The sequence below is a fragment of the Ursus americanus genome, chromosome 5, assembly GCF_024610735.1.
Source record: "Ursus americanus isolate L20-20 chromosome 5, mUrsAme1.1.p, whole genome shotgun sequence".
NCBI lineage: Eukaryota > Metazoa > Chordata > Mammalia > Carnivora > Ursidae > Ursus > Ursus americanus.
Genome location: NC_142131.1, coordinates 31,919,162 through 31,945,281, shown reverse-complemented (window position 1 = coordinate 31,945,281; position 26,120 = coordinate 31,919,162). Strand labels below are relative to the sequence as shown.

Sequence of the window (26,120 nt, the reverse complement as noted above, 5' to 3'; positions counted from 1 at the left end):
CTAATAACTTCCCCCAATGTCACACAATCATTAATAATAGAGCGTGGATTCGAATTCCACTCTGCCTGACGCCAAAGCTCCTTCTGTCCTGTCATGCTCTCTGGATGGGGGAACATCTGCTGAAATATTTAGAGGCATTTAATAATAGTCAACATACTTTTCCCATTCTTAATTCAGGATAACCTCACAACCCTAATGTAGTAACCAACTATAACTTTCTGCAGTTGGGAGTTTTTCATAATGAAAATGGACAAAGTTCCCATTTCTATGACTATACCACAGCACCTTTGCCCTGCAAACTGTAAAGCCTCAAAAACAAAGCAAGTAAAGTCCATTATTAAGGGATTGAGTAGTCATTCAGAGTGGTTCTCACACTTGTGCTTTCTATTCAGCCACAACTTTAAGACCTCATCTGACAAGCCACAGCAAATAGGAACATAAGCAAGTCACAGGTAGGCCCCACCCCCTTGGCTCCCATCAGGAAACTCTTTAGGGAGCAGTGCAGCCGGATGAAGGTGGACATGGATGCTGGCATGAGAGCACCTGGGTTCGAATCCTAGGCTCTTGCCTGTCCGGCAGCCTTAGCAGGAAGGTTGTATATGGGGTGGTAGGGCTGTAACAAACACACAGTAGGTGTAAGTTCTGAAATTTCAAATGATAGCAAAACTTGGGGTGATGTCTTACAAAACAGGAGACCACACAGCATGCCCTCAGGTGGAGGTAGACTCCTTGGGTCCCCACAACAACGTACAGAAGCTACCATCCACAAACCCCTCCCCACTGACTGCCTGAGCTCTCTGACTGCCTGCTGACTAAGTACAAAAACCAACCCCAGCACCTTCTTAAGTGTTTATAGAGCATTGAAGGTCAGTTTCTCGGGCATACTAGTCTCGCAAGGCCCAAGATTTAGTGCCTCCCCCCCACTTAAGTCCATTCTTGCAGAAATCTTGGGTAAATCACAAAATCTTGCCCATTATCCATTTCCTTTAGTTTAGTGGACCTCAGATGTGGTTCCCAGGCCAGCAACGTCCATGTCATCTGGGATCTTAGAAAGACAAATTCTCGTGTTCTACCCCAGACTTACTGAATCCGAAAAACTCTGGGGATGAAACCCAGCAGTCTGTTTTAACAAGCCTTCCAGGTAGTTCTGATGTGAGAACCCCTCCTCCAGAACCTCCTAGAGTTGTGAGAATTAACTGAGGTGATCTGTCCTGTTCCTCCACCACGTGTTCGCATGACTCTCCCCCTCAGTGGTGGCTATTGAGGATTGGTGTCACTCTAATGTGAAAACTGCACGTTATACTGCACATAATTGCACATTAAAATCTCACATTGCAATGTGAAAATTGCACATGGGTTTTCACCATATCTCTGGGGGACTTTCCTAAACAAGAGGAGCTGGAGTAGCCAGAGCAGAGCCATAACCTTCAGTGGGAACAGAAAAGGACTAAGGCCCCGCTGCTGCCTCATTAGCAGCAACTATTTTGCTGTGTCCCGGGGATTTTTAAAATAAGCATCCAGGGCTCTCCCTTCTCCGGTAGGCACACCCTAGCCTCAGGGGCTCTTGCTTGTGTGAGGTTGTCCTCCCTCCTGTGCCCACCTTGACAATAAACAGCCCCACTGACTCTGAGGTCATTTCCATTTCCCGATCTCCACCCACGCCAGCACTGGTCCGATTCAAGGCTTACCAGTTTTCATTTCAATTGCTTTTGTGCATTCTAATATTCCTGTGGCAGCTTTTAGCACTCACCTGCTGCCAAGGTGGTTCAGGTGACCTCAGGGAGCAGCGATCGTTTTGGTTCCTCAGAGTTGCATGAGATTTGAAAGGTCTGCTTTGGTTCTATTTTCCCTGTAAATCCTGTTTTTATACTGAGTTTTGCAGATGACAAACTTTCCTGGGAAGTGTTACTGTGTGTTACGGCAGAAATGCCTGTATATGTAAAGTCCCTGGCACATGGTAAGGGTTCAGTAACGCTTTGATTAGTCCATGTCTGCCATACCTTGTCCTTGAAATGCTGACCAAAAAGGAGCTGAGAAAACCTTGCAGTGACCATTCCAATGCAAAGCAAAAGAGCACCATGATAATTTTGATGATGAAATGGTGCAGTTCTTACCCTCCTTGGCCAGTATTTTTAAGGACATTCATTTGGAGCTACTCCTCTACTTCTTCTTTTTTCTTCTTCCAGTTTGAGCAGCTTTGTCTAAGAAATGAGGCTATTTTATCTACTTCTGTGCACTTAAATCCTTAATTACATTCAGTCTCTTTCTTTGTGACTTTAGAAGATCAGGCACTTACTTTTGGAAATAGCCAGGCAGAAAGTAATTATCTTGGCCATAATTCTCTGATGTTTATAAAGTATGGCACTCAGACTTGAAATTTCCAATCACCTTTGCTGGCAGAGACAGTTCAGTCTCCTCATCTGACAAGAAGGGGAACTGAGATCTGGCTCCAGGTCTAACAGCAAGATAGTCTAGCCATGAAAGCCCGCCAGGTGTCCTGGCATCTTATCAGGACTCTGTCTCTTCATGTGTGCTCTGTAGTCACACCCTGCCTTATGAGGTCAGTTCTAAATCGTTTCCTCAGACATGGGGTCACTGGTCAAAACTGGTGGTCTGTAGGTCAAATTCAGCCCACAGACATGTTTTGTTTGCCCATGTAGTGTCTTAAAAACTGGGAGATTTCACATTTAAAAAGTCCAGCTTCTCTTAAAAATTTAGAACATCTGGCAACACAGAGCTAATATCCCCACATGGATCCAGAAACAATCAGCAGGAGCTGAAGAGCGCCTTTTCCTTTCAGCCAGGACAAACTCACTTAAAACTGCCACAGTCTCTACCACTCCCTTCTGTTTTACACACATACACACACACACACACCCCGACACACACACACCTGCCCACACAGAAGCACACACATTCTATAGTAGTCTTCTAGGGCTGCCATAACCAAGTACCATAGGCTGGGTGGCTTCAACAACACAAATTTGTTTTCTCACAGTTCCAAAGGCTAGGAGTACAAAATCAAGGTGTCAGCAGGGTTGGTTTCTTCCAGGGAGGCCTCTCTCTTAGGCTTAGGGTTGGCTACCTTCTCCCTTTGTCTTCACAGGATCTCTCATCTAGATGTGTCTGCATGCAAATTTGTGAATTCCCGCTTCTTACAAGGACACCAGTCTGATTGGATTAGTTCCCACCCTGATGACCTCTTATTAACTCCATTTCCTCTTTAAAGACCCTATTCTAAACATAGTCACATTCTGAGATACTGGGGATTAGTACTTCAACATAGGAATTTGGCGCAGTGGGGGGCAGGGAGACACAACCCATAACTTACTCCTGCCTCTTTTTATATTACCTACTTGATCCCCAAGGCATTTGAATATGCAACTGTGAGAAGCAGTGGCAAACTTCGGTTTGTTATCTAACTTGTCATAGCTTTGTGTCTTATTTCATCAGTTAGCCCATAGAGAAAGTGACTTAAAAATGAAATTCATAAAGTACATTTCAAAGAGCTAAAATATTTTAAAGACAGAAAGAACTTCAGCGACTATTTCATCCAGTGGAAAAAATGGTTTTCAAACCATTTTAAGCCATAGAAACTTCTAACAAAAGTTAGGATACCGGGCCTTCCTATGTGAAATAGGATTTGAAGATAATGATCTGATTCAAATTCTCAGTGTATATATGAGAAACCTAAGGCCCACCCACATGTCCAAGGCCACACGGAGCTGAGAGCAGAGCAGGACCAGATCCCGTGTCTCCTGCCTCCCACAGTTGCATGGTTCTATCGGGTCAGAACATCAGTGGAATTGGCCAAGACTGTTTGAATAATATCATTAGGACATGGAAACCCTGATATTTTATCAATGGGAGGAGCAGCCTGGAGCCCAGGTGTAGGATTCAGGAGGCCTAGGTTCTAACTGTGCTTTGCCAGTACTGGCTGTGCAACCCTACGGACAAAGGGCTTGACCCTCTGTTCCTCTTCACGTACAACACAACAGGATCAGACGCGTAGGCTTTAATGTCTTTTCCAATGCCAAAATCCTAGGATTCCAGAATGTTACACTTAAAGGAAAAGTAAAGATGAGCAGAATTACTCCATTTGTGCAAAAGAACTCTGTGATAAGTCTTGCCCCAGATGCATATTTCCAGCAATGGGCAGTCTTGCCTTCCCCATGCACAGAGTTCCCTGAAGAGAGGTGCTCAGATCCTGTTTGCTGACCATCAAGGTCACCTTGACATCCATCTTGCTATCCTAGAAAAGAAAAAAACAAAAGTGACAGAAGACGTTCTGTAGAAGAAGTAGCACCATGTGACCCACTCTTTTCTCAGTAATAGGAACCACAGGGAAAGTAGGAGCAGGAGTGTGGGAGGAATTGCTATGCTGTTCAGAAACTGTAATTATAGAGCTCCGGAGTAGAAATGGCAAGAATTTGTTCTCCAACCAACATTCCAGTGACAATGAACTTAGTACTTCATCAGTTTGCCCATCATGAGCCATGCTAATTCACACAAGTAATTCGTATCATTGTGAGCCACAACCTAAGGCCCCAAACATCCAAACTTGGCTTACCACTGACACCCATGTTCTCTTCCTTTTCCTGGACGTACAGTGAGACGACATTTTCCAGCCTCCCTGCAGTTAGCTGCAGCCAGAGAATGGAGTTCTGGCCAATAGAATGTGAGCCAGGTGTTTTGTGTCTTTTCCAGGCCTGGTACATGAAAACCTCCCATGTGTAATCCTTCTTCCTTCCTCATATTCCAGCAGAACAGAAAGGACTCTGGGGGCGCCTGGGTGGCTCAGTCGTTAAGCATCTGCCTTCGGCTCAGGGCGTGATCCCAGCGTTCTGGGATCGAGCCCCACATCAGGCTCTTCTGCTATGAGCCTGCTTCTTCCTCTCCCACTCCCCCTGCTTGTGTTCCCTCTCTCGCTGGCTGTCTCTCTCTGTCAAATAAATAAATAAATAAAAACTTTAAAAAAAAAAAAAAAAAAGAACAGAAAGGACTCTAGAGCCAGAGTGGTGGGCTGGGCCTGTGATGAGGGAGCCTAGGTCCCTGACTTCAGTGCATGTGACAGAGACATACCCCTACCCGTATCCTCACTGGCTTGTGATATGGGAAAGAAGTAAATCTGTATTCTATTTCATCACTGGGGTTTGGGCCTTATCTGCATCATCAACTAGCATTACTTTAATATATGCATCCTTTTAAGTACATGACAAACCTCCTTGCCTACTTGTGAGACCCTGAAATATGTGAGGATAGCTCTCATCAAGAGGTCACAGAATGACCATTCTGTCTTCTCCTTCAGTATTTTCCTCCTCTTGAATTTCCCTGGTTTGAGCAATTCTTTAATATGCTGTCCTGAACACATTGTGCCAGTGCTGGGTTTTGCATGGAAGAACTCACAGAGAATCTTTTTCTGGCTAAATTTTCTAAAAATCTAAGCTCTTGGTACATCAGAGAAGATTCTCAACATAATCAGCAATATTGATTGCAATCAGCAATGTTGGGAGCAATGTCACTGGTGATGGGGGAGTGGTGATTGAAAGAAGTGGAACTTCTCCACCCCAACCCCCAACTGGAAGAATATTCCACAAGCCCCAAAGTCTCTGTCAACTAGAGTTCCACAGCAGAATTAAGCCTCAGTGCCCTAAGAGATCCACTGTATCTAATGCATTAACTTCTCTCCTGTGCATCTAGAATAATACTAGTTATTTATTGCCGTTGGGAGAATTTTAGAAATTGCCCCTGAGTACTGTGGTTTAGATGAGGAACGCCACCTAAGAAAGGTTGGCTAGAGGGAAGGATAGGCAAGTAGAGGCACTGAAGGGTCCTAGCAAGCAGAGAAAGTCTCTGGGGAGGCAGCAGAATGCCAGGTGGATGCCTCAAGGGAACCTGGCCTTGCTTGAGCAGGGAGAGCCCAGGGAGGTGGCAGGATGCAGGAAAGGAGTAGCAGCATGACAAGTCACAGGCACCTTCCCAGACCCTGGCCCTCAGGGGCTCTGAGGCATTGAGAGAGCCTTTCTTGAAGGAGTGAGGCTTGCAGAAAGAGGGTCTCCCAAGCAGTAACCTGCAGGACCGTATAAGGATTCTCTGGAACAATGAACATCTCTGTGGATACCTTTGAATACAACTTTCAAGCACTTCCTAAAATTCACATGTCTTTTCCATTTGCCTGTCATACAAGATCTCCCAAAGGCCTCAAATGGTTAAGTGAGGTACTTGTTCAGTCAGTGCTTCCTAATGGCAAAATCTTGCGAGGAAACAGCCTCTTCCCCAGGCCATATTCTGTATTGACCGAGAACCTCTCCAAGATACCAGCATAATCTTTCTTCAAGTACAAAATGAGTCCTTGGACCTTCTAGAAGACCTTGCTAGACCACCAGCGTCCTCCTGACAGGATGTGGTTGTTCCTTCGTTTGATGTTTTGCCAAAGGATTCTCTTCCCTTAATGTAATCACATTCTGGAACTTTATCCAAACAGCAATTCTGCACTATGGGTCATGAGAAGAGGAGTCTTGCTATTGAAACTCCTGAGAGAGGCCCTGGTAACTGTGGACCTGGCTGGCAAATAGATCGTCAGAAGTATATACATAGTGGGGAGGTGAAAAATAATGAAGCAAAAAATCAAGGTTTGTTCAGGAAAAGTAGGCATTTAATGACTATAAAGTGTTAAATGTGGGAATTACAGTAATCTTTAATAAAGTGTGTGCCGCACACATAAATATATAATTATATGTATAACTTGAGAAAGAGTCATGTGTTGTCTATAGCCTGGGGCTTTGCATTCTAAGTGGGATGTGGGAAAACAGCAGAGAGTGCAGAGTAACCCAAGCTATGTCAGACCCTTGAGGGAAGATTAAAGGAGTGGAGATGGTTTATTCTGGTGATGAGAAAACTGAAGGAGGGCTACATAGCTGCTTTCAAAATTCTTAAAGTTTGGTCCCAGGACACAGGCCCGCTGACTCTGGTCCTGGCCCTTCCCACCTCCGAGTGCTTGAACTCAACTTCTGGCTGAGAACTGCTGTCTTAAGTGGAAAGGGGAATCCTATGCTCTCCCATGCGGTGGGAGATTCCCCCCTGAAGTCCCCATATTCGCTGTCTACATCACTGTCTCCCCATCCAGTGCACTGAGTGAGCGTCATCCCTGCCTAGCCAAACCATTCTACCTAACTACTCCTGGGGGCCCTACGAAATCTAATGTCCAAATGACCTGCTCTCCTGTCGTCCTGCCCAGCCCTCTGGAATCCTCTTCACTTCCTGCCTGTAGCTTTGCAACAGCTGTTGAACCCGCCTTCCTGCTCCAAAAGACATATTTTAATGGTGTCACTCACCAGCATAAACACCTACAGTGGACTTTGTACAGGCTTAGAGTTTTTCAAAATAGATAGTATTTTTAAAACATCTTCCTTGGCTCCTTTTTGCATCCAGTCTCCTTAGCAGTATTCTCAAGGCCCTTTACAACCTGGCCCATGCCCACCTGTCCCCTCATTTGCCCCTACTTGCCCCCCCCCCCGCCCCGAATCCTCTAGCTATATGAGAGCCTCACCACTCCCGGAACACCCTTCTGCTGTCCTGGGCCTGCCTTCTTGCCAGTTCCCACACCTGCAGTGCCATTCTTGTCTCTTCCATGTGGTGGGATAGGAGTCCTCTCTCACGATGCAAGTCAACCTCACCTCCTCTCTGAGGCCTTGCCAAACCTAAGCAGAATTCATTACTTCCTCCTATGGGCCCCATAGTGCTTGGTCGTGAAATAGCACTTGTCACACAATTATTTCTATGCATTGTTGTCTCTCTCACTGGACGGTCAACTTCTTAAAAATAGGAACCCTATCTCATTTATTTGGGTTTTCTTCTCATCCTTAGTGCAGTATCTAGTCTATAGTACATGTTTGATATGCGTTGAATGAAAGCAGCAGCTCCCAGTGCAAAGATTCTCTTTCTAGTTAACCAAACATACTCTGTGTGGCTAGGAGCTGGGGGTGTGAAGCTGGGAGGAAGAGGCAGGATCCCAGGAGTGGGTGAATAGGAAGAGAGCTATAACTGCCCATAATGGCCCCTGCTGGGCATAGTTTTACATAGTTTGTGGCCACACCACAAACACATGGGTTAGAAAGCAGAGGCTGCCTGGTTCTCTGCAGGTTCCTATGGATACAGTGCCACGAGGATCCACTAGGATTCATCTGCGTGGGTAGCTGCCACTGCTGGGCTGTGCATACACAGCGAACAGGCGGGTGTGTGGGGGGAGTAGAAAGGGCAAGTAGGGGGAAGGCAGGAAGAATTGAGAGGGAGCACATGGGCGAAAGTGTGGAGGAAGGCGGGTTTGGTGTTTGTTCCTACAGAAGATAAAATGTATTTGATAGCTTCTTGAAAATCAGACTTCAGTCCCTCTTACTAAATGTGAAAATCACCAATGGAAGATTTCTTTCTTTCTGCAGCCAGTGCAGAGGTCCTGGATATATGTTGATCAGAAACTTCTAGACACATTCTCCAGAAACATAATTAGGCAGACATACATTCTGAGAAATGCTTAATTAAGGGAAATTAGGCAGCCAATCTGTAAACATGTAATGTGGTATCTTCCCTTTTGGTCATTTCATTGATAGCCCTGTACAACTATGCACACAATAATAGTACTTTATAAAATCTTCATAGTTTATAAAAAAAAAAAATTTGCTTAGAGCTTTCAACAACCCAGTGAGCCAGGCAAACTGGATATTATCTTGTTTCCTGACAAAGAATCTGAGGCATTGATTAGATAGTTCGTTGTCCCAGAGCTACTAAGTGGCAGTAGAGCCAAGACTCACACCCAGGACTTGAGTTTCCAAGACCGGGATCCCCACATCCTCTACCTCATGCCATGCCTGGCTGCCAGCTAAGCCACAGGCTGCTTCTCAAGCAGAGCTCAAGAGATCGAGAAAGAGAGAATGGATGGTTTGAGGAGGGTGGGCATGCTGACAAAGTTTTTATAGTCTTCTGGTTTTTTAAAACCCCACATTAGAGGAAAGTAAATAAATGGATGTCTTCTAATCAAACCACTGGCTTATAATCTTTTACTCATCATTTTCTCTGAATTTATAAATTTGGCTTTCTTGCCAATACATTCAGGACTTTTGAACGTGGTTCCTTCAGTGGCTCAATCTTGAAATCATGGTTTCTGTCCCCTGGGGGGCCTGTAAGTTTAGTTCTGTGTGGTGGCCCATAATTGCCCTTCTGTCCCCATGAGCCATAGGAAGTCCCTGGATGCAACTGGTTGTCTCCTTTTTAACTGAGTTTTATCTGTTTCTCCAAGATCTGTGTTTGTGGGCACAGTGATGACAATACATTATGTTTATAGGACATTACAGTTGATGAAGAGCTTTACTGTTGCACATGTCCTACCCCCTGCTCCCTCTCCCCACAAGGTCCCCTCCCTGGCCATGAGGTTGACAGAGCATGTGTCACTATTTTAATTTTACAGATTGAGACCTGGAATGTGGAGAGACTAATGTGTCCATTTAATACAACTATAAAGTGGTGAACCAGGAACCACTAAATCCTAAGCTTCTGATCCCAAATCCCAAACTCTTGTCAGTCTGCCTGTTGATTTTGTTGCCCTCTCCCATGCTCACCATGAAAACTCTGATAAGCCAAAGAAAATCCATCACCATTGACAAACACAACTCCGGGCGCATGCCGGACTATTGGTAAAGCATTAGGGTCCTCCTTCTGGATGAAAAGTGGGGCACTTCCTCTTCTGGGATCCCATAGCACCTGGACACATCTCAGAGCTAGAACCTACTACTCCATGGTGATTTACATTTACTTATCTGTGCCTCTCAAGGGAATAGAAGTCGTTAAACCTGTCCATTGATACTCTATGAATCCCCTGCAATTGAACGTTTTTTTCTTCAGACAGGAGGGCCACAGTTTTTATCAGATTTAACTCCTACTCTGAAAGGAGTATGAGAGTGGTTAAAAATCCCTACTCTGGGGGCGCCTGGGTGGCTCAGTCGTTAGGCATCTGCCTTTGGCTCAGGTCATGATCCTAGGGTCCTGGGATTGAGACCTGCACCGGGCTCCCTGCTCAGCGGGAAGCCTGCTTCTCCCTCTCCCACTCCCCCTGCTTGTGTTCCCTCTCTCGCTGTGTCTCTCTCTGTCAAATAAAAAAAAAAAAAAAAAAAAAGATCCCTACTCTGCTCTGTAAGCTCATCAAGCGTGGTGTGTCCACTCTTACCGCAGGACCTTTCCTGTTCCTATACCTGGATGGATGCTTGCATGCAGGGCTCTAAGCTTTTTGTAAAGCTCTTGTTCCACAACTGACTGAACTATTGCGCAAACTAAATGACACTAGACAGGACCCAATCAATGGGACAGAATTTTAGGGAGAAAGATTTGAAACTGAAAAGAAAAAAAAGTTTGACTCTCAATGCTATTATCTGCACTAAGACTGACTCACACCCTCCATTGTTCTTTCAGTCTCCCCACCCCCTATCAACAAGCAAAGAGGAGGTTTCACACATCCCCAAGCTCAGTAGAGTGCACAACGAAATTAGATGGCATGTGTCCCAGCCCTGACTGGTTATACGTTTTACATTTTATAGCTATTTCCCTGTCAGAATTATAAACCTACCAAAAAAAATCTTAAATGAAGCCTATCAGAAAAGCGCAGTTCAGCAAAATGTGTCTTTTTCTTGACAAATACTGAATAAGTAATATGTACACACTGTGGTTTTAGAGAGTGTCCAAACTCTGGGGTGATTTGAGACTTCAGTCCCTCATCCCTGCGTGCTGGACTGATTTCAAGAAGATAATTAAAGTCAATAGTACCTGGCACGTGAAATCGAACACCCATCCTTTACTCTCTGGGTTTCATAGGTCAAAGATCACAAATCTGTCATATGTCAAGACAAAGGGCCACCAGGGAGTGACAAACACCTCTCAGGTTTAAATGTTGTCAGAACAGTCAGTGTAGATACAAGACTGGTAAACACGCCAATCCTTCCTCTAACCTAGACTGAACAGCCTTGAAGGAAAACTGGCCAGGCCTTTCAACATGTTGGCCAGAGCCAGCCCCTGACAGCTTGAAAACAAGCAGAGAATTGGGGAAATGTGCTGGAGAACAGTGCTGCTCTGTCCTGCCAGCGCTCAGTGTCACTGTGGCCGCAGTCTGTCGTTGGAGATGTTCGCGCAGCTATCAATAAACTATACGTGAGAACTACCTGGAGGCTGACCGTGACTCTGGGATTTCGTGTTAAATGCCAGAGGGTATAGTACCTGCGAAGGACAAACTTTTACGACCCTGCATCCCCTGCGCGTGATTTGTATTCTTTTCCTTGTTAGATTAGAAAGAGGCGGTGGAGTACAATCAGCGGATTGAATGTCACATCAGAAGTCCTAAGGTTGAGTATCTATTTAACCGGTGGACAAAAGACATCCTAGCATTCAGGAGGTCAGTTTAACTTCTTTCTTACACCATTATGATAAGAAGGAGGATAATTCTTTGTAGTTTATCATCTCATTTCTACATTATCTTATCTTCCAAACTCTGTGAGGTAAACAGAACTAGAGTTATGGTTCTGAGTGTACAGATACGAAATTGAAGATCAGACTTTGAGTAGCTTGCCTAGGTTCACATAGCAATTTCTAGAGCTGGGTCCTAAGTTTTCCAACTTCAAGACCAGGATTCATTCCAACATAGTCTTTCCCTAGCAGACTACTGCTGCGCAAATGGTCCCTTACACCGGTGAGTCACCTTACACATGAAACTCCTTTACAAAGAGGACCTTTTAGCAATATGTTAGATAAATCCTTTGGGTGGATCTAAAAGGTACTCATTTGGTATGGTACTCTGTTCTCTCTAAAATGGTCTAGAGTAAGCTTTATTTTTAGTGGTTTAGTTATAAAATATAGCTAGCCACATTTATTATTAATTTGTTACTTCAGCCTTTAGAACAATAGCAAGTCCCGTCGAAGGCATTTGAAAAAATTTAAAACATTCAGAAGTCCTTATTTAATGAAATCTTGCATTATTCATGCAGTCTAAAAATAACTATTAAGTGCCTATCAAGCACTGCCCAGGGCATTAAGAAGAGACCTAAGTGGTCAAGACAAGGTCCCTTCTACCAGGAGATTAAAACAGAGAGGAAGTCAAATAAGAACAGGTAAATGCATATTTTGCACAAAGAACTACATCGGGACAAGGGCAGAGGATTCTGAAAGCACAGAATAAAGGGCATTCGGTTCAGTACTGGTAGTGAGAGAAAGATTTCCAGGAGGAAGAATGTCAAAGCCAAGGATTTGGGAGAGTAGGATTTGGGGGAACTTTTCTAGCTTTGTGTGTAACTCTAGGACCCCTGGAGAACACTGACCAACATTTAAGCACACCATGTCCTTTCTCACTTCTCTGTTTGACCCACACAATTCCCTTAGGCGAAATGCATTCTCATGAATTCGTTTCCAATGTCTTCTTTCTCATCCTTCAAGGCTCAACTCTTGCCTTTCCTAGGAAGCCTTCTTAGTTTCATTTCTGTTTCTCAAAATAAGATCTAACTTAAAAAGATTCTAAACACAAGATTCAAGTTCTATTACATTTCCCTTGATCTTTCAGAAACCCTAGCCTCCTCCGCTATATTTAGTCATTAAAAGATCGCAATGTCTGCTATGTCCATTCTTTATTCTTTTAAACATAAGACACTGTATGCTACTTGAGTGTTACTGGGGAAGCCTAGTGGGGAGAATTATGGCCATTTCAGACTTCTTCCAAGGCTTGTGTTATTACGGCCTCTTGATCTTTAGCCAAAGCCAGAGGAGTAAGAGATGAAATTGCCCTTTCTCTCTGTTCCATTGGATCCCACTTGGGGTATGTGAAGCAGTCAGAAGGGTAACCACCATCTGGATCCTTGGTCAACTGAAACAAATTTAGGTGAAAACATGTCAACATTGCATGACAGAAGACCTCAGTTTTTTCACTCTAGAATTATACACTGGTTCTTTGGCCATCAGCAAATCTTTACAAATGGGACCTGAACAACTTTCTTCAGAGATACCATGGGGACTATAGAGAGAGACAATATTTATAGTATAGAGTTTTGCACACTCTCCAGATGTCCTAACAATAAGTTACAGATGTTTAATCCTAAATTAAGCTAAATATAATGTAGACTCCACAAATGGCAATTCTCTATAATTTGAGGAAAATATTTGGTAGCTCAATGTCCACTAGAAATGGCTGGCAATGGTTCTGCTCTGTTCAACACCTCTGTCAGCTCTCTTAAGGACAATCATTCAGAGAAGAACAATGGATTTTCCTTAAAAAATAGAATTGATCAAGAAACTCTAATTTGCACTTCGCTCTGGACATGTAGGTATTCCTTTATAACAGGGATAGTAATAGAAAATCAAGGGACCTGTGTTCATATTTGTAATAATTCCATTGAACCATTTCCTGGCTTTTCATATTTTGTGTTATTGCCTTGTTCTCCTTTATTTTGAAAAGAAGCTCTTTTCCTGTGGCATGCCATTTTATCTCTTTATTCACTTGCAATAAGATATCAGCCTAATATTGGCAGAGCAAACTACCACAATGATTCTTTGTTCCAGGGGGGGAAAATGCATGAATAGTACATTATTAAAATAGAGAAGGAAGTGTATTTCATTTCACATGTTATTTAACTAGTGAATATTGTCATGGTACCAGGTGCTTTACAAAAGACAAATAAAGTGAAGAAATAATACAGTGCACTTGGATTTTGCGTCTAATGTGAAGATCTCAGAGTATTTACCAAACACTGACTCATAAGTCAACTTACTTCAGGTACTATGCAAATGTTGCTTTAAATTTATAGTCAACTATATGGAACCTCCATGCTGCCATGCACTGTATAGATCATCTCACTGGGTCTCTGAGGAGAGGTGAAACTGAAGTGGGGGTGGGCTTAAGAAAGATACTAAGAGTGTTTTGAAGAAAAACGGGGAAAAAAGGTAACAGAAAAGAAATGGGGAAACTGAAAGCTAAAACAATGAATTTCATAGACAACTGACAGATAACTCAGGATTCTAAATCAAATGCATACTTAACGGCTGTCAGTGTAAATGTTTTACTTATCTTAAACTTGGCTCTTATCTGTGTCTAACACATTCATGACATCTGAAGCAGCTTTTTTCTGCATAGGAGAAAATTCTTCTAAATTTCTTTTAGATATTTATAGCCTAGATTGTATTTTTATATTCACGAAGTTGAAATCTGCTCCATCCTAAATAATAATTACATATAATTTGCTACACAACCTCTTTGTGTGAAAATGGAAATCACTAAAACCTCATCAACTCTGATCTCCCGAAATTCTGAATTTGTGGGGATAAGCAGAAATCAGTGGAAGATGATGCTTGTGAGGTTTGTCAGATAATGCTCAAAGAGGGCCATGCCTGTGATGGGGCAGAGACTAAAGGCGATGGGCAGCAGCCATCTAGGGGGTCCCAGGCTTCAGAGCCTCACTGTTGCCTCCATAGACCTTCATGGAGAGAGTACTCATACCTGATTTCTTTTGGGGAGAGTGTGGTGAGCCCAGTACTCAGAAATGAGATGGAGGACAGAATGCCCACAGACAAGTCTTCCAGTGACTATTTCAGAACGAGGAACCAGAGACCATGGCCGTACAGAAGGATCTGAGTGTTAGCCTGAGATCCACTGCCATCCACTGCCGGGGTTCAGAGCTCTCTAGATCTGGGCTGGTGGCTATTGCCCAGTGAAAATCTATTGCCTGAGGGCTGAGCAGCTTCCTGGGAACAGTGCTGGAGGGGAGAGAGTCTGGGCACACTGCAATCTGGTGGACTATCAGGCAAAATTCCACTCGAGAGGCTCCAGAGGAAGACCAAGGAGCTCTGGGAAGCAGCTCATTCTGCAAGGAAGGAGCCAGGAATAGGGCCCAAGAAAGTAACAGAGTCTTAGGATTCAAAGGGGCTGTGGGAGGTGTCCACTTTCTGGTAGCGCAGCCATTATCCACGCCTGGCCCAACCCTACGAGCCACGTGTTTAGATAGCTCCTAGGGAAAAAGAATGATATGACCAAATTGTAAAACAGCTGTTTCAATAAATGGTTTCGCTCAGCGGAGGTCAGGCCTCACATTCACCACAGTGCAACCCAAGGAGGGGAGCCTTCTCTCCCATTCTACCATAGATCATCACACTCTTCGAGCATGGCTATGCCTTCCAGGGTCAGCATGAGAGACTCCAGGGCCTGGGAGAACAGGGCATGAGAGATGCAGCCCTGGGAGTTAACGACTCTCTGGGGGCCCCCAGAATGACTTGAGGGAGAAAATGGAACACTGTTAGAATGCTCATGAGAGCTGTTTGAGAAAATAAAGTATTTGGGGTTCAGATTCAAATAACTGTATTTCTGAACATTTATAACTTCTCCACATTTGCCATTTTCACTATCATCTGTTTCACAACCAATAAATGACAAGGGATTGCATATTTGTCTTGGGAGAATATGAGGAACTGATAAAACCAAGACTCACTTCACAAACCCTATTGTGAAGAGCAGAACAAAAGAATGCAGTGAATTGTTGGTGGAAAAGGGGGTAACAGGCTAAGATTTTAAATTCTGCGCTAAGGAAAAGAGCAGAGTTTGCAGACCCTGAAGATCCCTCACAGGGCTTGCTAAGAAAAATAACAGAAATGTTTTAAAGGTCCAGGTGGGAGAGGGATTTTTAAATTTCATATAGAAACAGATGGTATATAACCATTTGCCTAATTTATTCTCCCATTCAACTAACGTGCTTATTTACAAATAAATAATTCTTGTATATATAGAATTTGACCAGGTACTAGATTTTTTTCTTTTAATCTCCTACATATAAACAGCTACTAATGCTTTTTGACAAAACGATAATTCCAAGGCACTATAGGCCCTCTACTGACGATACTTTAGAACCATTAGTTGAGTTGAGGTACTATGTAGGCTTTAATGGACTAGAATCTTCTTTCTTCTATTTAGACCCTTGTGGGAATCCAAACAGCTCCTTCCAACCGTCAGGACCAATTAGGGAGGTGTTACTCTCTCTGAATACAGACTGCAAGAGGTTTCTGTAACAGGTCAGGAAAGCCATAGGGTCCAAACAAAACAGAGTTTCCTAAGAGTTAAAGGGGCTGTACGTGTGTGTGTGCGTGTGTGTGTGTGTGTGTGTGTGTGTGTACAGAGCAGAGCACTCAGAAAATAGATAGCCTCCTCTTGCCCAGTTTGGTTTTCCAAGAACAGTAATATTCTTGATGAAGATACACTTTACACTCAATGCAAATGCACCTTATTCTTCTTGCCTACATCTTTATAACTTGGGACCTTCTGGTTGAGTTCTTTGCAGGGTCTATGCAGTGGTCTGTGATGGCCACTGTTGGAGAATGGGGACCCTACATGGCAGGAACCACAGTAGGATTACCTCAAATGTGTTAACTTCAAATGTTGAGAAACGAATCAACTATTTTACAGATGTTTTATGTGCCAAATAAGATTTTTCTTTCCATTCTGCTTCCTTCCACTTCCTAGTTCATTTCCATCTGTTTGGGCCTAACTTCTCTGTTTATGATAGTCGTCCTTTTCGTTGGGCTGCCCAGAACCCACTGTAAGCTGCCTGCACGCTAACAGGCAGAGGAAAGGAAGAAACGATGAGAACTTTCCACCTGCCTTTTGACTCCTTTGCCTGACCTCTCTCCCTCCCTTTTTTATGTCTCTTGACTTCCTCCCAGGGAAGAGTGTTTTATGTTTTCAAAGCACTTCCACCTGCCTTATCTGTATCCAGTGAGTTAGCCTTTAGCACTGTGAGTCGGAGGTTAAAAATTAATGTGCTCATGTGGCAACATTTCCATGTTGATTATGTTGCCTGTTCCTTAATAGGCCACAAAATCTATTCAGAAATGCACAAAGCTATTATAGGTACCCTTGCAACTTTTTAAACTTTTTTAATAATCCCAGTTCTTCTGCAGTTGTGTGAAATATAATCTCTCTTCAGTTCTCTTTCCCCTGATGACTTTGCAACTTTAATAGAGAATTTGAGCAAGAACTAGAACATGAGCGCTTCACTATGAGCAAAAAGGAATCTGGTCAAGATCCAAGAATCCCCTGAGGATGGGGTCTACAAAAGCCGAGCTACAGATTCCATCTCTCCACTATTCCATCTCTCTGCCCATTTACCCACCTCTCTATTTCTGTTGCACATAGAACAGAGTTCCTGCCATTTGCCTATTGGATGGACACAGTTGAATTTTCTTGGCCCTCTGCAGTTGGGTCAGACTCTTCTCCCTGCTGCAACTGCAGCCTCTGCGGCTTCTAGTGCTCCCTGTCCGTCTGCATTGTACTGGTTGCTTAGGAGCCACTGTCCCTATAGAGCTTAAAATTCTCAAAGGCAGACTTTCGCTCTCTCTCCCACACCCCTGAACTCCAGCCTCTTCCCCTACCCTTGTAACCTCAAAGGACACAATGAGTACTGCCCACGGATCCCCCACTGTGATGGGAGAGGCTGTCGGAGAACACAGGCAAATGTGAGGAAGTGACCCAAGAGATGGAGAAGAGTAAGGTCCTCAGGAGGGCAGGGACAATCTGATGCGCTTGTGTTTTCTTCAATATGAAGATGATCTCCAGAAAAATCTTACCATCAACTTTAACCATCTCATTTTCAATACCTGACAGTTTGGCACCTGTTTCTACATGCCTCTTCTCTGTTTACTTCTTTTTCTTCTTTTGTTGATGTCGAGGGTGAATCTAAACAGGAACACTGCTCAAGTTAATGAACTAGGCTGTCTGCCTCCCTTTCATACAGTCTTGCAGTCTCAGGCACATCCTGATCTCTTTCCTATAAAATACAATCTTCTAGAAAACAAAGGCAACTAGATTTCACTGGCAACCTCAGAGACATGCTCATCAAATTCATTCCGGTTTAATATGTGTTTCTTAATTACTCATCTGCAAGACCCAAAACAGTTTGTTATGAGAAGAGGTCTCATTTGGGTGTTAATTTGCAAATAAGGGTCAGGAAAAAGTTTGTATAAATAATTTCTGTAAAGGCATGTACGTAAAATACCTTCTAAAATTTTAGCAAACCAGCAATAAAATCTTCTTGGGAAGAATAATCCAGAGATAATCACCTTGCCTTGGAATAATTTTATCACAGTCCATCTTTGTGAGCTTCTTGAGTAATCTAAAGGGTGAGGTTAGACCCTTATTATGAACTATTTACATACATCATTTGAGATGATGGGAAAGTAATTTCAAGAATTCGGAGACTGGTAATGAGTTTCCTTTGAAGTTGGGGAGGGGTGGGCAGTGGGAACAGAATTTGCAGTAATTGCTGGTTGTCTCCAAAGAGCCCAAATGTTGATGAAGCATCTATCCTAATAACTGAAGATGCTAGCCTCAGAGAGAGACAGAGGGACGTCGTCAGTAACCCCCTGGACATTTCAGAAGCCTGCATCCCAGTCTGACAATGTACTATCTTAACCCCTCTTCCCTTCACTGTTCCCATCTCTGTACTTGCTGTGTCTTCCACAGGAGGCACTGAGAAAAACAGCCAAAAGCCTAAAGCATGGAAGAATGAAAGCTTAGGAAACTTGACTCTGGCAGCATCCCATGCTGCAGTTTTAAAACCTCCACCTCTCTGCCCAAGGTGCCCTTCTGAAGAATAAGGGTAACAGGGATACCTCTCCCAGGCATGTTCAGGAAGTCAACAAATGTTTGCCCCACTCTTTGATGTTTATAAGCTCCACATCTGGGTTAAGTCCAATTAAGGCATCCATAGGAAACCCTTTTCTTGGAGAAAGGTACAACTCTGGGCATGCTTTTTTCTTCCCATTCATTCAAATCTCTGCTATTAGACTCGTGAGAACTTGACTCCAATTAATCCTGCATGCTTGGAATATTCTCCCAGGATCTACTACCAAGAGACCTCAAAGCCCATTTCCAGCATTCTACATTTGGCCTGGGTCAGCCTTCGTCCAATCAAAGTGCCTTTTGGCACAGCTGTGGGGGTTAGGGGAATTCTAATGGAAAGTACAAGGAGATGTGGTCATCTCTCATGCCAATTCCCCAAGTATCTCTGGTCTAAAGGCATTTTATAGCCATGGCAGCAGAGCACCTAGAGGTAATGGAGAATGAAAAGCGTGGCCATGGATTGCCCAGAAACCAAGTCAAGGACATGACCTCATCTTAACAAAATAAATCTGCAATGACTCTATTTCTAAACAAAGTCACATTCTGAGCTACCTAGTGGGGGTGAAGATATCAGCACATGAAATTGGGGTAGGGGTAGGACAATTCAACCCATAACAACCTCTAAATCAGTGATTCCCTAATTCTGGTCCAGGACTGAGAGAGATGAAAAATGCAAGCTCCGTGTCAGATAAATTTCTCCCAGATAGTCTTGTCTGCTGTGTTCTAGGCTTCACTATGTCACCGTGCCTCTTGCAGAGAGGTCCCTGCCTCCCTGCATCCCTGCACATACTTTGCACTGGCCAGGCACTTGGTCTGCAACTTCCTGTTCTCCCCCAGCCCAGAGAGAAGGCAGAAGAAGCAACTGGTCAGGTAGCTCTTGCTTCTTTTTTTTTTTTTTTTTTTTTTTTTTTTAAGATTTTATTTATTTGACAGAGAGAGACAGAGCAAGAGAGGGAACACAAGCAGGGGGAGTGGGAGAGGGAGAAGCAGGCTTCCTGCCGAGCAGGGAGCCCGATGCGGGGCTCGATCCCAGGACCCTGGGATCATGACGCGAGCCAAAGGCAGACGCTTAACGACTGAGCCACCCAGGCACCCCAGGTGGCTCTTGCTTCTTGATTTTTTGGGGCCTACACAGGATTTGGACCCTGTGAAGAAGTGGGCCAGCATAATGTCCTTCCCAAGTGACAACCTCTTGTGCCACTCAAAATCACTTAAGATGAAACAATACAAAGAAAATTGTATTTACCAGAAGGAACAGGCTGGTGCAGCCCTCTGTGAGCATGTTCAAATCACAGGAGATGTCTCCCTGATTGTCTTCATAGGAGAGTAACCGATCCTGCTACCTAAGGATTTGGTTTTGTGGAATAGGATTTTGTGGAGTAGGCAGCATTTAATTGCTCAAATCAATCAAAGCAAGACTAAGTTCCACCACAAATCTTTCTTCTCCATCCTTCTTTAACTCAATGACCACCCCTGTCCCGCCCCCCACCTTAAAAAAGGGTGAGTGTAAATCTTACAGGGGGAAGGTGGTTCCAAATTACTTCATGGCCTCAGGCACCCACAAGTACCACCTTGCCCAGGATATTCCAAGTTCAGTGAAATAACACCAGGAACAAGGTTTCCATTTGCACGGACGTCGTTTTGAGAAACTGGATTTTGGCACTGAATATGGTTTTTAAATGTAGCTCCTAGAAACTGGATATTGGGGTTCCATTTCATATTGTGGAACACAAATCTTCAAGTAGACAAACTTGTAACAAGTAAACAGGGATCTGAAAAGTTACATGAGTAAAATGTTCCTTCGTCATTTTACATTCCAAAATTTTAATTCCATGTTTCAAAACACATGTATGAGTTTAGAGCTGTTGACTGCGTCTCTCAGGAAGGATGGGCCTGCTCCCTGCTCTTCGGGATTACATTGCCCTTTCACATATGAAACAATGATGAGATTTTCAACGACCATCCTTGGCGAAACAAGAACTAGCAATCCTAAAGAGCTCCGCCCCCTTCCTTTCCGCGCGGGCACACACACACACACACACACACACACACACACACACCCCACTTACTTTTACTTTCTTCTTCACAAGACTGTGATGGCCTGACATCTGGAAGTACTGGTCGAAATGACCAAAAAAAGGAAAAAAACCTGAAGCAATGGCTCCGATGCTATCGTCTACTGCCAAAGATGCTAACGAGTCTGACGAAGGAACAGAACAATAGACCTGATTCTAACAAAGGCCTCCCAACAAGCCAGCCTTGCCTAACGGCAAAGAACATTGTTTCTTAATCCCCTCCCAAACTGAATCTGTCTCTGAGGCCAGGCTCTTTATTTCTGCTGGTGGTCCTTGCCTGCTACCATGGGTTTTATGCACACTACAATATTTATTTCTCTCTGTCTGTGACTGCTGGCTGGTGAGCAGCCTGTCTCGGACTGTCTAGAGAGCAGGAAGCAGATGGGAAATAAATACAGTTGCTGAGCTCTGGGGGCAAAGCATCAGACAGGACAAGAAGGCCAAGAAATAAACAAATAGGGAGGAGACTGGTCTTTCTGCCTTTCATCCCTGGCTCTGAGAGATAAGACCTAAGCAGCGAGAAGTCAACTGGGCTCAGTTTCAAATTCTACCCAGCTTCTACTCCAGGGTAGTTTCTCCCTTTGAAAAAATCTTTCTGTGCATTTTTAAAAGGGATGATTAAAATAAGCTCTTAATAAATGATTACAAGTCACCTCAGATGCTATAATCATTCCATTAGAGATGTACAGTATGTGAGAATTTGAAATCCTCTTCAACACCTATAGTGCACATGTACGTATCTAGTGCACATTATGGTAAAGGTAGAAACACGTCCTTTGATGCACCTTAGGGGTATAAAACAGAGCCTCAGGCCCGGGTCTAGAACAGATCTTTAAGTGATGGGAAACCATGACGGTGCTGCCTTCATCATTCTCCCAGCGCCCACTCTTCTTCCTTCTTCCCTCTCCCCTTGTCAAACCCAGGTTTCATGGCAGAATCTAAAACCAGTCATGGATAGCTCATCATAAACTTAAGTCAAAACATTATCTCTGGGGGCGCCTGGGTGGCGCAGTCGTTAAGCGTCTGCCTTCAGCTCAGGGCGTGATCCTGGCGTTACGGGATCGGGCCCCGCATCGGGCTCCTCCACTGGGAGCCTGCTTCTTCCTCTCCCACTCCCCCTGCTTGTGTTCCCTCTCTCGCTGGCTGTCTCTCTCTGTCAAATAAATAAATAAAATCTTTAAAAAAAAAAAACATTATCTCTGACTGTAAGTCATTATTCTTATCGTAAATACTTTACCCTCAAAGTCCGTTTCATTTCATTTTCCTCACTGAGGACTTCTTCCTTACATTGTCCAGTTACTGGGTAACCCATCTTCAATACTCCCCACCTCACCCCTGGACCAAAGGGCACCTCCCTGGGGTTTGCTGAGGTGATCGCTATGAATGTCCACTAACACTCTGGAGCTGGGGTGTCCAGCTTCTAATCCTGATGTCCCCACATACTAGTTAATGAACTTACCAATGTTTTTTAGTCTGAGCCTCAGTTGCCTTATCTGCAAAATTAGGATGGCAGCTCTACCTTCTCCATTGGGTTATCGTAAATGGAAAGTTTTTTGATCAATGCCTAACACTTTGGAGATTAGCTGGTGTTATTACTTTCATGGTATGGTCAGAAATTATTAATGTGAACAGATTTTCCTTGATATTAAAGAAATGAAAATTTAAAGCAACTGGTTCAGCATAAAATAAAGAATAATTTTAAGAAACCTCTTGTTGAGGCACCTGGGTAGCGCAGTCGTTAAAGCATCTGCCTTCGGCTTAAGAAACCTCTTGTTTCTTAAGGTCAGCATCTTTTTACAGAATTCTGTCTTCGTGATCATTTTATGTCATGTAAGACTGTCTTAGTCACATTTTTTATTTTATTTTTTAATTTTTTTTAAAGATTTTATTTATTTATTTGACAGAGACAGCCAGTGAGAGAGGGAACACAGCAGGGGGAGTGGGAGAGGAAGAAGCAGGCTCCTAGTGGAGGAGCCTGATGTGGGGCTCGATCCCAGAATGCCAGGATCACGCCCTGAGCCGAAGGCAGACGCTTAACAACTGCGCCACTCAGGCGCCCCTTAGTCACATTTTTTAAAAAGTATTGTATTTTACAGAATCTTCAGGTGAAAATACATGTAGATAAAGTCTCAAATTTTCATCTTTTTTCCAATATAGGCAATAATCACCTATTCTTATGAATCTAAAACTTCAGTATACTTATATATATTTTTTAAAGCTTTCACTTATCTATTGATTTTTAGAGAGAGAGTGTGCGTGAGTGAGCAGGGGGAGGGACAGAGGAAGAGAGAGAGAATCTTAAGCAGACTCCCCCTCAAGCACGGAGCCTGGGGCTCGATCCCACCACCCTGAGATCATGGCCTGAGCCGAAACCAAGAGTCAGATGCTTAACCAACTGAGTCAGCCAGGCGCCCCATACTTAGTATATCTTGATTCAATATGTGCCTTAGTTTCTACAGAATCTGTTTCAATCTTTCTCTCTATTAATTTAAAGGCTGTTGAATGGGAAGTTTTTTGAAGGGAAGGAATGCCATTTAATGAGTTAGCAAAGGGTGAAAACAATTGACTTCATCTTAAAATGCTTACATTTCACAGCTACAACATAGCACAGAGGCCACGAGAGAAGGAAATCATGTCTGTTAGACAAGATTGTCTGGCTTTGATGAGTCATGTCCTACATTTTCAGGTCATATTGTTACTCTAGGCAATTTAACAAGATGCATTTTGGTAGCAAAGTCTTACCTCAAACCACTGCCTTGAACTGTTAGAGGAATGGTAATGACCGTGAGGGGCAGGAGCTTCAGAGAAGCTGCTATGCCTCGGGCATCACCCAATGTGTGCAGCATTCTGCCCTGTCATCACAAAAAAAGGCTGGCAAAAGGCAAGGATTCACTCTGATGTAAATTAACTGCATTTTTATTTTGCATCAGATATAAACTTGTTAAAGTTAAAATCAGTTTTCTTCTTGCTTATGTTTGATTTTGTAACTGTGAAAGAGGGCAAAGTTTGAGCAACCATGCAATGAGGCTTATGTGTCTGAAGAACAGCCTTTCACGGAATGTCCAGTTCAACCATGGCTTCCGGTCAAGTCCTGTAGCTTCCTGGGTGTCCCTTCTGCAAAGTCCAAATATTCCCTTATCTGCAAAAGATGTTCTGCGGATTGAGTGTCGAGTTGTTTTGAGAAGCTGGTAGTCTCTGTTCGCCTTACATGTATTATTCTATCTGCTCTGTAACAAGACCACCTTAGGTTTCATTATTTACAGAGACTGATTTTTAAATTGTATTGCAATTCTATAATGTCCTCCAAATAATCATCATGTTTTAATTATAAAGTCTTGAGTTTTCAACAGTAGCTGCTGAGTCAAACCTCAGGGTCTGTGTTATGATCAGAGAGACAGTAATCTGCCTAAAGCCTTGAGTTTGGCTAGTAATCACCAAGGCATCATAAGCCTATGAGTTGTAACAGAGACATTTTAATAGTTACTTTAAGAAAGGAAGATCAGATGGGAAGCTGGGAAGAAAAGCCAGGCTGAAGGGAAAGTAAGGATGAGGACTATACTCTAAGCTCCAAATTAAATCCAGCCGTTGGACCAAAGACCTTACAAGCATTTTAGAAGAGACTTTTAAAAATATAGACTTTGCAATTTCTTTGATTTCCGTCTCTGTGACTCTAAACATATTTGGAACACAGGAGAAAAAAAGCATCGCAAGCCTGTCTGTCCTAATACAACATTATGTTAAGTATACTGGAATTAAAACTAAAAAATTATAATTTTTTAAAAAGGCATGCTGCATTTACCCAATTTTTCACTGGGAAAAAGCAAATAAAGACTACAAAATGTCCCGCTACAAAATGAGCTACAGAATGTCCAGCTCCAGAATGCCTGGGTGGCTCAGTCAGATAAGCATCTGCTTTCAGGCTCAGGTCAGGATTCCAGAGTCCTGGGATCAAGTTCGGCATTGGGTTCCTTGCTCAGCGGGGAGCTTGCTTCTCCTTCTGCCTGCTGCTCCCCCTGCTTGTGCTCTCTCTCTGACAAGTAGATAAATAAAATCTTAAAAAAAAAAAAAAATCCAGCTCCATTCCCACCTTGGCCTTGACCTATTCAGAGTTCCTGAGCAGGTCCTTCAACCTATGTCTCGGTCACATTCCCCCACTACCAGAAAAAATGAAATTAAAACAAACTCTCCAAGGATGTGGAGAAAGGGGATCCCCTCCTACATTGTTGGTGGGAATGCAAGTTGGTACAGCCACTCTGGAAAACAGTGTGGAGGTCCCTTAAAAAGTTAAAAATTGAGCTACCCTATGATCCAGCCATTGCACTACTGGGTATTTACCCCAAAGATACAGACGTAGTGAAGAGAAGGGCCATATGCGCCCCAATGTTCATAGCAGCAATGTCCACAATAGCTAAATCGTGGAAGGAGCCGAGATGCCCTTCAACAGATGACTGGATTAAGAAGTTGTGGTCCATATATACGATGGAATATTACTCAGCTATCAGAAAGAACGAGTTCTCAACATTTGCTACAACATGGACAGCACTGGAGGAGATAATGCTAAGTGAAATAAGTCAAGCAGAGAAAGACAACTATCATATGGTTTCTCTCATCTATGGAACATAAGAACTAGGATGATCAGTAGGGGAAGAAAGGGATAAAGAAAGGGGGGGTAATCAGAAGGGGGAATGAAACATGAGAGACTATGGACTATGAGAAACAAACTGAGGACTTCAGAGGGGAGGGGGGTGGGGGAATGGGATAGACCGGTGATGGGTAGTAAAGAGGGCACGTATTGCATGGTGCACTGGGTGTTATACAGAACTAATGAATCATTGAGCCTTACATCGGAAACCGGGGATGTACTGTATGGTGACTAACATAATATAATAAAAAATCATTAAAAAAAAAAAAAAACTCTCCAACTGCACAAGGAAGTTATAAAGATTAGAGTTAGAACATTGGACTTCAAAGATGAAAGGCTTGATATAAATTCCAGCCTTATTGTCAAGACATCAGTGTGAACGGACAGTATGTGCTGCTTATGCAATTCCCACCTGTCAGCAGATCTAAACAACGATGACCTTGCTATGCAAAGGGAAGGGCAGGAGTGCCTCGACTGGGAAGCACATTATCTCAGAGCCAGTCCTTGTTATCATACCGCTTAATTGTCCATACTGGGCGGCTCGCCACAAAAGGTTGAATGCTACAATTTAATGCATACCTGCTACTCTCCCCACCCCCAGCAAGAAGTAAACATTTATCCTGCACCTATAATGTGCAAGACTGCCTGAGGCACTGGAAATATAGAAATGAAATAATACATAGCTCTTACCTCTTCCCCATTCAGAGCTCAGACTTACAAT

At 43.4% G+C, this 26,120-nt stretch overlaps 1 long non-coding RNA gene across 2 annotated transcripts in view; it reads right to left on the bottom strand.

Moving 5' to 3' along the window:
• Positions 1 to 4,000: 4,000 nt before the first annotated feature.
• LOC123800239 (uncharacterized) overlaps positions 4,001 to 26,120 on the bottom strand; it is an 86,142-nt gene continuing 64,022 nt past the window's right edge. For both annotated transcript variants that reach the window (XR_015724472.1, XR_006781868.2), the window contains exon 3: positions 4,001 to 4,252. This is a non-coding gene — a long non-coding RNA (uncharacterized LOC123800239). The remainder of the gene's footprint in view (positions 4,253 to 26,120) is intronic.